This window comes from Ipomoea triloba, chromosome 14 (assembly GCF_003576645.1).
Source record: "Ipomoea triloba cultivar NCNSP0323 chromosome 14, ASM357664v1".
Classification (NCBI taxonomy): domain Eukaryota; kingdom Viridiplantae; phylum Streptophyta; class Magnoliopsida; order Solanales; family Convolvulaceae; genus Ipomoea; species Ipomoea triloba.
Window position 1 is genome coordinate 6,666,433 of NC_044929.1, and position 14,469 is coordinate 6,680,901.

The window sequence follows — 14,469 nt, forward strand, 5'->3', positions numbered from 1 at the left end:
AAATGGGTAGAAAAAATGGCGGTCAAATTATTTAATCAAATGGATGGTTCAGATGAATTATTTAATCAAATAGATGGTTAAGATAATTCAGATTAATATTATTAATAGAGATTACCTAATTAAAAGTAGTATTTATTTAGACAATCATTTTTAGACTATCGATTTTACAAGGTTGCAAACATTTATTTTAGTAATAATTATAATGAATTTTCTATATTATCTTGGATTCATATACTTTGAGTTAGATATTTAAATAAAAAAATTCGACATTCAATTACCCATGTATAAACTTTTCCTATATAATCTTGCATTGATATACTTTCAAATATTTATTTAAATATAAACATTGGGCATTAACCCATTCGCGCAATGCGCGTATAAAACTAGTTTTTATATAAATGATTACTTATCTATTTTGAAAGCTTATATAAATAAATATATGTATACTTGTATACTTAATACTCTTGCATTATAACTCTTCATAATCTATATTTATACCATATTTTAGATATACATGTATATATAAAGTTATATATGATACTTATTCACTCACTACTAGAAAAATCGCGAATCGTGACGGATTTTATTCCGTTGCGATATTGCGACGGAATAGCTTCCGTTGCTAATTCGCGACGGATACTAATTCCGTTGCGATTTTTGGCGCAAAGAGGAAATAAAACCCGTGAAACTTGGGCGGAAAAATATTCACTACGAAAAATGCGACCGATTTTAGATCCGTCGTCCATTTAGCGACGGAAAAGGCGACGGATTTACGTTCCGTCGCGAAATTGCAACGAAAATAGCGACCAAATTTAATTCAGTCGTTAAATGAAACAATTTTTTTAATTAAAGAAATCTCACGACGGAATTAACGACGGATTTAATTCCGTCGCAATTTGAAAGAAGTGAATAGCATAACCCTTCTACATCCGCCATCGCATTAGTGAATAGCATAACCCTAGTCTTCTAATTAGATTGACCAAGCCTCCTCCTCTACTCCAAGCCTCCAACTCTGCCCACTCCATATCGCCGTCTGCCCAGTCCCCCGTTGCCGTCTCCCACTCCTTCACTCCCAGACAGCGAAGCTCCAGTCGGCTGTCCAGGAAGGTCACCATCGCCGTCTCTCACACCAGTGCTCTCGGTTGCCGCCTCTCGCCGTTGCCTCTGCTCGAATGCCTCTCGTCGTTGCCTCTGCTCGAACGCCTCTCGCCGTTGCCTTTGCTCGAACGCCTCTCGCCGTTGCCTCTGCTCGAAGTCCAGTCCACTCGCCGTCGCCGTCTCCCACTCCGCACTCCAAGACTCCAGGTCGTCGTCGCCGTCTCTCACTCCATGACTCCAATGCTGCTTAGGTATTAAGTTTAGCTACATCTGGTATTTATATTTTGTGTTAACTGTTGATTTCATTTTCACATTTTAGAATTCATAGGCACATTTTAGAATTCACATTTTCACATTTTAAAATTCAATAGGCACATTTTGCTTATTCAGGAGGTAGATGTGTAGTCGTGTAGATCCCAATTTTGGTATTTTCAGTTGAAATACAGGCATACACATAGGACATAGTGCTTCCTTTGATTTAGTTTATGAAACATTTCTAGCTAAAATTCTTGGATGTGCTGTTTTGCATAGGATATGGAGGATAAAAAAATGATGAATTGATTAGGAAAACATATATTTCCTTGTTTGATATACCTCAAATGTATTGAGGCCCCATTGAGGTGTATCTTTAATCTGTCAAATGGCATAAGTGGAGTTGATCCCAAACTAGTTGAGTCTAGATTTTATTCTTTGTAGAACTAGGATTAGATCCATATCTAATAGGTTATCAGACTCTAGATGAGTAGCGAGAGAACTGGTAATACTCTAATAAAAATGGGATTTGAATTTAGGATCTTCTTAAGTAGTTTCTGTTTAATAATTTCAAATTAGTGGTTCATTATTTATTTTTGCTGATTGGTTTTTACTCAATTTTCTGTTTATATAGTCTTTACAAAGTCACCCCTTACATTCATACTCGCAAATCCACACGGTTATCATGTCACTCTATTTTACTGGTATAGAGCTCAAGACAGAACATTCCTTAGAATCATGGAATGGTGGTATTCTAGTCATGGTTTCAGGCCAATCAGGCTTCAGTTCATGCATGGGGATGACCTTTTCATAATTTGGGCATTTTGTATTACAGACTCTGTAATATTACTCCTCCATTTGGTTTAATCAGATAGGTGTCTACTATGGGAACCCTGAAGTCACTAGTGGAGGAATTGCATTGAAGTTTTTTGCATCAGTCCGACTTGAAATCCGTCCTATTGGGAAGATAAAGTCTGTAAGTACATCGCTTACTGATTTGATTAATATAACCCTCTATTATTAGTTGTTCAAAGTTTTGGGTTAAACATTTTGTTATTTGGTATTTATTGTGTTTTAAGGCCAAAGGAGATGAAGAAGTCGGATTGAGGGTGCGTGTAAGAGTTCAAAAGAGTAAGGTAAACTTTATTCATATTTCCTAACAGGGAGACATATTGTTGTTGGCATTTTGGTGCCTTGCTTTCTCTCACTTGATCTTGTGGAAATACTGGATTATACATAGAAGTTGATGTTTTACAATATTTTCACTGAGTTCTTGAAGTGATGCAGCACAAGTGATTGGACTTATGCACAAGCAGAATTAAAGAGACGGCTGGGAAGAAAGTTTTTGATTTATGGTATTCTTTTAATTGGAATGTGTTGAATCTCATAATTTCATATTTCTGTTCACTTTTGTCTGTTATTATCTGTTTTCAATTACACGACTATTAAACAAGAAAAAAAAAAGAGCCATCGTACCCTTTAGGTATCTGATGCATTATTATTAATTATGATATGATGGGCTGAATGCTGCAATAGATAGAAGCTACAGCCACCTTATGGTCCTGAATTATGCAATCAACTGCTGTGTCAAAATCTAGTTGGATGACAATTTATGGTCATAACCTTGTTAAATTGCTATTGTTGACAGAATTTCTTTCAAATGGGAATATTTGTCAGATTTGAGTTGCTCAGTTTCTTCCGTTTCCTTATGTATTATGTATCGGAATCTCCTATGATGAATGATAAATTACTATGTAATTCTTTTGATTAAGAAAATTGCAAGTTCTCTAGATTAATATAGAACATTGTGTTCTTCTCTTTGCAGCAAGTTCTTGCAACACATATACCAAAACATTTACTGGGATTGATGGAGCTGGAAAACGACTGGCAGATGAAGTGAGTGTGTAAATGAATTGGTGTATTTATGAACCTTGGAAATTGGGCTTTGTTGGTGCAGCTAGTTGTGTTAATGTGTAAAAATTTATATAAATGGTTATGGCATCTAAATCTTCTATCTTTCAGCTTTTAATCAAAGGCAGAGAGCCTAAATGGTTATGGCATATAATTTTTGTAATTGTAATTTCATACTTGTTTGTATTGAGAGTTACCGTGTGCAATAAGGAATATTATTGTTTTGTTTTTGTTTTTTTTTATTTTTTTAAGGGTATCCGCGTCTGTTGTACAAAGAACAGTCGCGGATACCCTAATTTTTTAAAAATATTTTGTAGCCAAATTGCGATGGAATTATTCCGTCGCAATATTTCGAGACGGAATTATTCCGTCGCAAAATTTCGCGGGAATTTTTCCGTCGCAAACGAAGATACGACGAGCCCATACACGACTGAACGAATTCCGTCACGATTCCGTTGCAAAATTGGTTTCGCGACGGAATTTGGCTGTTTTGCGACGGAATTTTTCCGTCGCGAATCGCGATTTTTCTTGTAGTGACTATTGTCGGAACTATTATGAAGAAAGGTTTTTAAAGAGTATACCACCACTATTTTATAAAGGGATCTAAGAAAAATATATATTTTTGGAGGACCCGATTAGACTGCGGTTCATTCGGAAGAAAGGATGAAATGATATGTTGATATGAAATCCGGTAGAAAATCCTGGATTATGAGAAAAGTGGCCTAGTAGAAAAATTCTAGGCTTACTTTAGGGCTTGAGCTATTACTCGTTGGACTTTGAATCCCAGTTAAGGGGTGTGCACACTTGATGTAGTGTGTAGGGTAATAAGAAAATGAGTATTATGTCGTTCCACTGGAGATTGGGATTATGGCGCATAAAGAGCGGTTACCTATACTCTAGGCACCAAGGTATTGGAATCCATAAGGATTCAAGCAAATCATTTTGGGTTTGAAGAGTAACAGTAAAATATTTTTGGTAATTTTGGATACTAGGGAAAAATAAGATTAAATCTAGGAAATATTAATGGGAAGAGATGAGTTAAATTAGGGGTATTATTCTATTGATGCTTTAACACTTAAGTTTGGGGGGAGGAACATTTCACCTATGGTCTTGAGGCCTAGCACTAATAAATCCAAGTCTCAACAAGGATTAGAACAAAGGTTACCCCATTTCCATGGTGCATCAACCCAATTTCTTGAAGAATAAAAGATATATAAGCCTCAATCTACCCTTATTTTCATAGAAGGGAAAATGGGTTTGAGATCGCGAAGGCTCAAGTCTTCCATCCAATTCCCATTGAGATGAAAAACTTTCCAAATACAAACAACAATTGCAAGATAGAAATAAAACTCAACTCAAACTCAAGAACCATAGGTGGGTTGTTCATCCCCTTTATGCAATAATTACATATATAGCATCAATAGAAGCAATAAACCCCTAATCTAACCCAAATAAAAGACTACTCACTCATTTGGAAGGTAAACATAGCAATTTCAAGTAAGGAAATCATAAATGTTCAATAAATGTAAAGAAGAGAGAGATTGAAGAAATAAACCACTTTGCTATTGAATGAAAGGAAATAGTTGGTGAGATCCACTCCAAATCTTCAATACAAAGCTCCAAAATATGTAAGTAGTGCAAATCTAAGCTAGCTTAGCTATATTGATCTATGGAAATGAGAGAAAACTAGTCTAAGCTATCTAGGGTTCGAACTTGGACACAATGCAGAAAAACAACTTTTATATTGTGCAGAAGAACAAGTTCACTGTCTCCCACACGGCTGTGTAGTGCCGCTGCTGAGCAGAAAATGTGTCGGGGGCAAACGACCACTCACATGGCCGCGTGAGTGGCCGTGTGAGGTCTTCTTGTCTTCTTTTTCTCCCGCTTCGCATTCCGCTGCTCCTATCCCCCTTGAGTAAGATCTTGGCTTCCAAAATTATTCCAATATGTTCCAAGAAGCTTCCTATTGACTCGTTGGGCCTCACTTTATCTAAGAACACCAAACCACACAAACAAATCATAAATTTCACTCAAGTTAAAGCACTTTACAAGCAAAAATGGTCAAAATAGGGGGTAAAAAGAGGTTAAGAACTAAAGGTATCAACTTCCCCACACTAGAACTTTTGCTTGTCCTCAAGCAAAGACAAAGAATAATCACGACCAAGCAATGAACATTTATCTCACTTCCTTCCTGTACAACCAAATATCCACAAGCAACTCATGACAAACCCAACTTCTTTCAAGAATCATCTCGGCCTCGCAAACGAGTTCCCTTTTAAGCCAATAACCAAGCACCATTATTAGAGTGTGTGAGGACCTTGTGTGCACAAGCGCTAAGTTAAGATTATGCAAAACATGGCTCAAGATGAGATCCCATAAGCTTGCCCTTCTTACTCCCACTAGATCAACCTTCGGAGTGCATGAAATGATCGACTAGGTCTTTATTTGGCTTATAACAGGGCTAAAGGGTAAAAGGGTTAACAAAGAAGGGGTATGGAAGATAACAAAAATGAGAGAATTTCACACCTAAACACAAGCTAATCTAGAAGAGATTTGACTACTATGGAAAGGGAGCAAACTACAAAAGAAAGTAGAACAACACTCTAGATTTGAGGGGTAGGATACAACTTTCAATAAAGATAAAGAACTTTCACTTTTATTCAACAATTTCTTTTTCTTTTCTACTCTTTATTATAGCTAAGCGTTATTGTTTAATATTATTTACAACTTTATGGTTATTTGCTTTGATATTTTTGTGCTTTTAGTTTATATGATGTGTGAGTAGTCTTATTTAGGGTTGGATTGAGGTTTACATGAGATTCTTAATGCCTATTTGATATCTACTTCATAAGAGTGACAAAACCCAATCTAGAGCTCTTTGTGTTGTAAGATAATCTTGTACTCTTGTGTTGAAAATGTAATAATATAATTACATAAATCACATTACATATCGATTTTTCTAAGATAATTGCAAACAAACGGGACATATATTATTCAATTAATTGAGTGATACTTTTGCACTAATCTTATAATAAAACAAATGTGCACTTTCAAATATTAGAAATTTTTGTAATTTTATCTTTAATTTTATTATCTAAATATATAATAACAAAATTTTATTCGTGCATGGCACGGGTAATTTACTAGTTGCTAAAATGAAACTAGTGTGTATGAAAAATGAAACTAAAAAATAGAGCTCATGCACTAACCTATATTGTCAAATGAAATTGTAGTAGAATTAAAGTGAAACTTTAGTGTTGCTATAATGAAACTAGTGTGTGTGGAAAATGAAACTAAAAAACATAACTCATACAATAACATATATTGTCAAATGAACATGAAGTGTAATTAAAATTATACTTCAGTGTTGTGAGAAAAATGAAACTAAAATAGAACAATATCGTCAAATGAAACTGAAGTGTAATTAAAATGATACGATGTCGTTTTCTTTATGATCCATGCTGCTACATGAACCATTGTCCATAGTAAAATTGTCAAGCCCACACCTTGCCAATCTAATGGGCTCCTCAACCCATCAGCAACTATTCTCTTTTGAAAATCAATCATCAAATAACATTAAAGCAAATGTTCAGTATAATCGGGAATAAAAGAAATCCAACAAGAAGGGCCAGATTGCGAACGAGCCGTTCTAGCTAAAGCATGAGCACACTTATTCACTAATTTAGGTATGAACTCAAAGGGCACTGCTTCAAAGTGTCAACGTAACTCCTTAGAAACATCAATAGCACATCCTACATAAGACTAGTCAAACCCAAAACCATTCAACAAGAGACACACTGTCTGACAATCTGAGAAGAGTCTGACCTTAGTATAACCTTTGTCTTTTACCCACGAAAGGGCCTCTTTAACAGCTAAGGCTTCCATCAAATGAACATCATTTATACATCAAAGAAGACCATTCCGAGCTGCCAGAAAATTACCATCCGTGCCGATTACCACACAACCAAAGAACGCCTGATCTAGATTAGGGAATAATGTTGCGTCCACATATATCTTGACTTCATCAATAGCCTTATCTACCGCAGACTGCACAACATGTAAAGTCGCGTTACTAGAATGTACTAGACCCAATATACCCTGCCAAGCTTCCACATTGCATTGTACTTCATGCACAACGTTTATCAGATGCCAAGCCTTATTATTCCATACAATCTCATTTCTTGCCCTCCAAATGCTCCACCAGATAGCAACAACTCGCAGTCTGGTTATTTCCTCGCCATGAGATATCATATTAAGTAGCCAAGCTACACAATCATCATCAACATCAGGGAGAAAGCCATGCATAATTGCTTGCTAAAGAGGCAGTACACATACACAGACAAAGAGGGCACCTAACCTCAACCACTACTGGATGAGAATAGAGAGCAGTCAAAGTAGGAAGTATATGATGCAAGCAACGCCACAAAGAATTTTGTACGGATGGAGGGATTTTTAGTTTCCAAAGGAGACCCCATGACACATTATCAGTACTTTCATACATATTAGAGATGATCATGTACCCATTCTTAGTTGAATACAAACCCCTAAGATCGCCTCGCCAACACCATTTATCATCATAGTGACTAGCAAATAGGGATTTTAAGAATCAAACCAACATCTCGTGGAAGAAACATAGTGTTTAGCTACTCCACATTCCAATCATGTGATACAGGACTTATAAGAGCACTGACCTTCATAGTCTAGTTATGATCAAGCATAGGAGTCTGAATAAATGGGTTACCTTCATCAGGAAGTTAAGGTTGCTTCCATATACATGTATCACGTCCATTTCCAATCCTCCGGTAACAACCCATCTGCAATACCTCTTGGCCGGCTAATATGGAATACCAACAATAACTTGGATTTGCACCAATCTTTGCATCTAAAAAATCCTCGTGGGGGTAGTATCTTGCCTTGTACAAACGTGCAGCTAAGGAAGATGGGTTAGTCAACAACCTCCACCCTTGCTTATTCAACAAAGCCACGTTAAAACGACTTAGAACCTTAAATCCAATATCGCCTTTTGACTTTGGACTACACATCCTACTCTAAGTCATCCATCGTATGCCACCACCTCTACTACCACCAATTTCCCACCAAAACGTATTCATTACCCATTCAATCCGCTCACAAAGGGCAACAGGAAAAAAATAAATACTCATGGAATATGCGGGAAGGACTTGCGCAACACTTTTCAGTAAAACGTCCTTTCCAGCCTTTGATAGTACTTTCTTATTCCAACCACTTAGACGACCTATCAACTTTGCTTTAATATACAAGAATATCTCCCTCTTATTTTTTCCAATACCCATGGGGAGCCCCAAGTAACAACCAATATTAGTTGACTGGCTACATTAAACACGGTTGCCACTACAGTACGTATCATCTCATTTGTATTACGGCTGAACACAATACAAGACTTATTAAAATTAACCAACTGCCAGACATCCGTTCATAAGCAACTAAACAACTCTTAACAGTTTCAGCTTTGTGGACGGTTGCTTTGAAAAACAACTTACTATCATCTGCAAAGAATAAGTGTGAGATGTCGGGGGCACCCCTAGCAACAATACAATGAGAGATTAGACCATTACGGACAGCTCTTGACAGAAGATAAGAGAGGCCTCCTGCACATAAAATAAATAGATAAGGGGACAACGGATCAGCCTGTCTTAAACCACAGGATAGTATAATAAATTCAGAGGGCTCACCATTAACCCCCCATCTTATAACAAATAGTAGTGGCACATCGCATAACCATACGAATCCACCGAGGATAGAAACTCATTCGATTCATAATAGCCTCCAAGAAAGGTCATTCCATTTTATCATATGCTTTGCCATGTCTAGTTTCAGTGCGCACCAACCATCTCTCCCTTCCTCTTTTCGGTTGAAAAAATAGATCACCTCTGATGCAACTAATACATTATCAGTAATTAGAAGGCTCGGTAAGAAAGAACTTTGGGTAGCCGAAATTGCTTTATCAATAATAACTTTTAATTTTTTGGCCATCATCTTCGACAGTATCTTATACAAGACGTTGCATAGAGAAATTGGACGGAGTCCCCCATAGTAGCAGGACTAGCCTTCTTCGGAACAAGAGTGATGAAGGCATCATTCAACCCAGGCGAGAAAATATCACTATTCGCACATGCAATAACAAACTGCGCCACATCACAACCTATTTCTCCTCAGAAATGTTGACAGAATGTCGGGCTATAGCCATCATGGCCCGGTGACTTATCCGGCGCCATTGAAAATAGCGTATCTTTTACTTCATCCACCCCAAATGGTATGATAAACTGCTCATTATCCACAGAATTAATTGAGACCACAAAACCATCTAAGGAATCATCAAATTCAACACCCTTAGATGTAAATATATTCGTAAAATATCACATGGCAAGCCCTATTAAATCATTACCTTCAACCCACCGGTCGAATTCATCTCTCAGCTTCAAAATTCAATTTTTCCTCTTTCTGGTCAAGGCATACTAATGATAGAATTTCATATTCCTATCTCCCTTTACTAACCAATGTTGTTTGGCTCTCTATCACCAAAGAGCATTTTGTTGGTCGCATAAGGCTCGTAACTTCTCATCCAGACCACGGAAGGAAGCTAATGCAACTGGATCATGCCTTTCTCTCATATCATTCAGTCGGCTCTAGAGAAATTCTATCTCTCTGCCAATACGCCTTGCAAAATCGTCACCCCAAATTTTCAAGGCTACACTGCACTTGTCTAACCGATAAGGCAACAAATCACATATTGATGAGTTCTAGGAACCTATAACAACATCCTTACAACTAGTGCCCGTCAGCCAGGCGTTCTCAAACATGAATCTCCTACGACTTCTCGCAAGCATTGGACTTTCCAATTCAATAAATAAGGCCGAATGGTCCGATGATAAAACACTATGGTTATACACTGTAGCATTGGGAAACAATGTACACCACTCTGCCATTGCGATTGCCCTATCCAACTGTTCCTCAACCCAATGCTCCATTCATTTGCCACGTTCCATGCAAAACTCCTACCCCTCATACCCAAGTCAAATAGACCACACTCCTCCAACGCAAGATTAAAACCATTCATAAGTGGTGGAGGATGAGGATGAATGCCACATTTTTCAGTCGGAGATTCAATGTCATTAAAATCTCCTACAACTAGCCACGGTAAGTCAAACTTGGATTTTAATTCACTCAAGAGGTCCCAACTCTGTTGACGTCGACTCCTTTCTGGAAAGCCATAGAAAAAAGTTAATCTCCATGGATCAGAACCAAGCAATTTTACTTGGATATCAATATGATTCTTTGAATAACTTATGAAATTAGCAGTACCATTATCCCTCCAAAACAAGGTTAGTCCTCCACCAACACCTTCACCATCCACGTAAAACAAACCCTCAAATTTTAATTTTTCCTTCAAACATCCTGCATGTAATTGTCGTACCTTCGTTTCCATTAAGAAAATAAATAAAGGTCTGAGCTTAGCATCTAAGGCCAGGATTTCACGAATTGTTCGCGGGTCTCCAAGTCCGCGACAGTTCCAACATAACGAACTCATTGGGTTGGGGGTGACTGGGCCGCACCAATTACTACCAAAAGCAAGTTTTTTGAACCCACATGTTCAATATCTATTCAACCATCAAATACTTCAGTGTGCCCCTCAACCATATCACTGCGTCTGTGTTTCTGTTCAAAGACCGTAACAATGCATTCATAGTCATCCATGCATGCACGTGCCTCATTATCATCTCTCGAATTAGTAGAATAATTTTGAGTAGTAGACTTACCATGTGAGGTCTCCGGATCGATACCGTGAACCTCAACGGCAAGGGAATCATTAGAATTATTCTAGAGATTCTTTCCTTTAATAGTTTCATCAACCCTAACTCCCGGGGCAATCCACTGACGGCACTCCATAGTAGTCTCCGACGCAACCCATCTATGTCCAGCCATAGGAATATGATGGTGACTTCTAGCACGTAACTCTGAACCATACAGTTTCTCAGTGATCTCATTCGAACCATGAACTCTCTTGTGACAAAAACTATCACCGTGACCAAAGACGCCATAGATAAAGCAAAACGTGGTAACCATTCGTAGCGGAAATCCACCTTAGCCCAGTCACCATTATCCTTCTTTAGCTTCATGCCTTTCTTTAATGGCTTAGAAACTTCTACTATCTCAACCCGAATCCGAAAACAAAACCCTCATTGAGCCGTCAAAGTTTTGTCCATCCATTTTTGCCACTCGACCAACGAAACCCCTAACGACACTCAACACAACCTCAGATCTCAAACCACCCGGGAGCTTATGCACCTGATTCTAGAACTCCGCACGATCTAGCACGTTGAAGTATGAGAAGGTTTTGCTCATAGGTCCAGGGCCCATTCTTAATGATACAGGAAATATCATTCTCATGAAAGAATCAGAACAAAAATCTACTAGGTTGCAACTCACGAACGTTCATACCAAACGCTGGGCGCCAAACTAACGCCAAAGTATCCCGTAAAAACATCAGTTTTATGGGTTTATCAATAACCAGCCACCCCACTACATAGTATTCAGTCTCGTCCTCATCAGATCGCACAGTGATATTACCAACCTGTCGAACATTATCATCATCATCAATTCATCATCAAGGTCTGCCAGAGTTAGGGTAGCCATGGCTAAAGCAGCAGAACTAGCCTCCATCAAACAAGCAAGCAGAAAAACCAGGATAAAAGAACTCACATGAAGGAGAGGAAAAAGCTCGCGAAAGGAGGCAAGAGAGAAAAAAAATTTATAGTATAAATTATCAGCAACTATTCTTAGAAGCAATCATTATACCATGGACCAAGGTCCACAACGCACTATGGACCCTAGCCCTATACGACGTCGTTTTGAATTTTTATTTTGACGACGATTGTTTTTTATTCAATTCACGTTACAGACTTTTTTTTTTTTACTGTAAAGCATATGTATGTGTACTATCTTGTGAGTTTTATTGTATTATCTTATGAAATTATACGAGGTATATCCTAAGAGTATGAACTCTGTACCTATAACAAATTAATAGTTGTGTAACACACAACATATTGTGTGTCTTATGTTATGAATTTATGTCTTGTGTTGTAAAATTATATGTCTATAAAACGTAAATTCTCCACCTAAATCAGATTTGAAAATAAGTAAATACTCTGAATATAAATGTGTATATGTTTTGTGTTATGAGTTTTTGTGTCTTGTGTTATGAAATTCTATATCTTAAGGCGTTTGGTTCAAGTTATATAACATAACCAAGGGAATGTGAAATTTGAAATGCCACATTTCCATGTTTGGTTCAAGTTATCTTGCTTTTCCAAAGGAATATAACATTCCCTAAGTAATGCAACATTCCATCCATATTGGATTTTGAAGGGAACGTGATTCTCTTACCTCTCTTAGATTTGTAAGATTCTCATGCACAATTTCTATTTTTGCCTTTATAATTCTAATTAGTATGAAATAAATATTTTATGTTAGCTTATTATATGTATCATATTTAATTATTTTTATAATTATATATTATATTTTATTTATTATTACGTCATGTTAGCTTATAAAGTAATTTTGTTTATTGAGTTCAAGCTCTTAGTTAATTATTTTTGAATTTTGTGCTTATACATGTTATCATTGTCTTATTTATTTATTTTAATTTTAAATTTATTGAAATACACAAAAATATGTTAAGGGTATATTAAAGTAAAAAAAACATTATAACATAATAAAAACATAACCCCTAAACCAAACATTATTATTATTATTAATATATATATATATATATATATATATATATATATATATATATATATATGATCGCGTTCAGGAGAGAACTGAAAACGAATCGCAGCGCGCCACATGCCAGATGTAGTTGCACCTAAAGGTTATAATTAGGTGCATGAATGTTAACAAGGTAAATTACTTACACTCGTAAGTGAAAATAGGTGCATAAGTACATGTAAAATGTATTACACGTGCAAGTAAAATGTACACTGAGCATCAATACTAAGTGCACCTACCGTTATAACTAGTTGCATAATTAGTTGCACCTAGGTACACGAATGTTAACAAGGTAAATTACTTGCACTTGTAAATGAAAAATATGTGCACTTGTAAGTGATTTTACTTGCACTTTTTACTTGCAAATGTGTACCAACTACTTGTACTTATAACACATTTACTTGCACCAAAGTTTGAGTTATTTACGAAAATGCCACCGCGTCGTTTTTTTAAAATTACATCTAGACCTGGAAATTATGGACACAACCCGTTAACATGACACGAAACCGGACACGAAAATAACGGGTTAGTGTTTAGCCTTAACGTGTCCCGGGTCGTTAACGGGTTGACCCGTTAAGAACCCGTTATGGTTCGTGTCTTAACGGGTCAACCCGTTAAACCTATTAAGAACCCGTTTAACTCGTTAACATTATCGTGTTAACACATTTACACGAACACGTTTACACAAACCCGTTTACAACACGCTAAGAACTAAGGATGAATTTACTAAATTAAGCAATGATCCTACACCAATTATTGATGTTCAACAATTTGAAATTTGAATTTTTATTATTTTCAATTTTATTCTAAAAACTTGTATGAACTTCTTTAATTATGAGTTTTGGATGTTATTTTATCATTGTATGAATGTTATAAATTGAATATTTTTTTAGTTTGTTTGATGGATTGAATTGTAGGTTTTATTTCTTTTTTTTTTATATATAATTTAACTTTAAATCTTAGTTTTTTAAATATATTAATAGGTTTAGTGTGTTTAAACGGGTTTCGTGTCATATCGTGTCGACACGAACCGAAATCTGTTAACAAAACGTGTTTATCGTGTCAACCCGCTTAAACCATTAACAAATCGTGTTTGTGTTCGTGTTAAAAATTTGAACCCGTTAATCTTAACGTGTCGTATTTGTGTTTAACCTTATCGTGTTAGTGTCGTTATCGTGTCGACCCGTTAACGAACCCGTATACACGAATTGCCAAGTCTAATTACATCTGATTCGTTGATCTGGACACGTTGTCATTAGAGCGCGCCATATATATATATATATATATATATATATATATATATATATATATATATAGTTCTAGTTGTGTGTTACATAGCTACTAATATATTTCAGGTACAAAATTCACACTCTTAGAGTTTGTTTGGTTCAATTTTATATA

At 36.4% G+C, this 14,469-nt stretch overlaps 1 long non-coding RNA gene across 2 annotated transcripts; it reads left to right on the top strand.

The window, feature by feature from the left end:
- Window positions 1-979: 979 nt before the first annotated feature.
- On the top strand, window positions 980-3,491 carry LOC116005020. Of its 2 annotated transcripts, none has more exons than XR_004094871.1 (5): window positions 980-1,349; window positions 2,222-2,326; window positions 2,430-2,486; window positions 2,630-2,705; window positions 3,176-3,491. It is a non-coding gene; the product is annotated as an uncharacterized LOC116005020 (long non-coding RNA). The 2 variants fall into 2 exon arrangements; XR_004094870.1 differs by having other exon boundaries at window positions 2,638-2,705.
- Window positions 3,492-14,469: the final 10,978 nt, after the last annotated feature.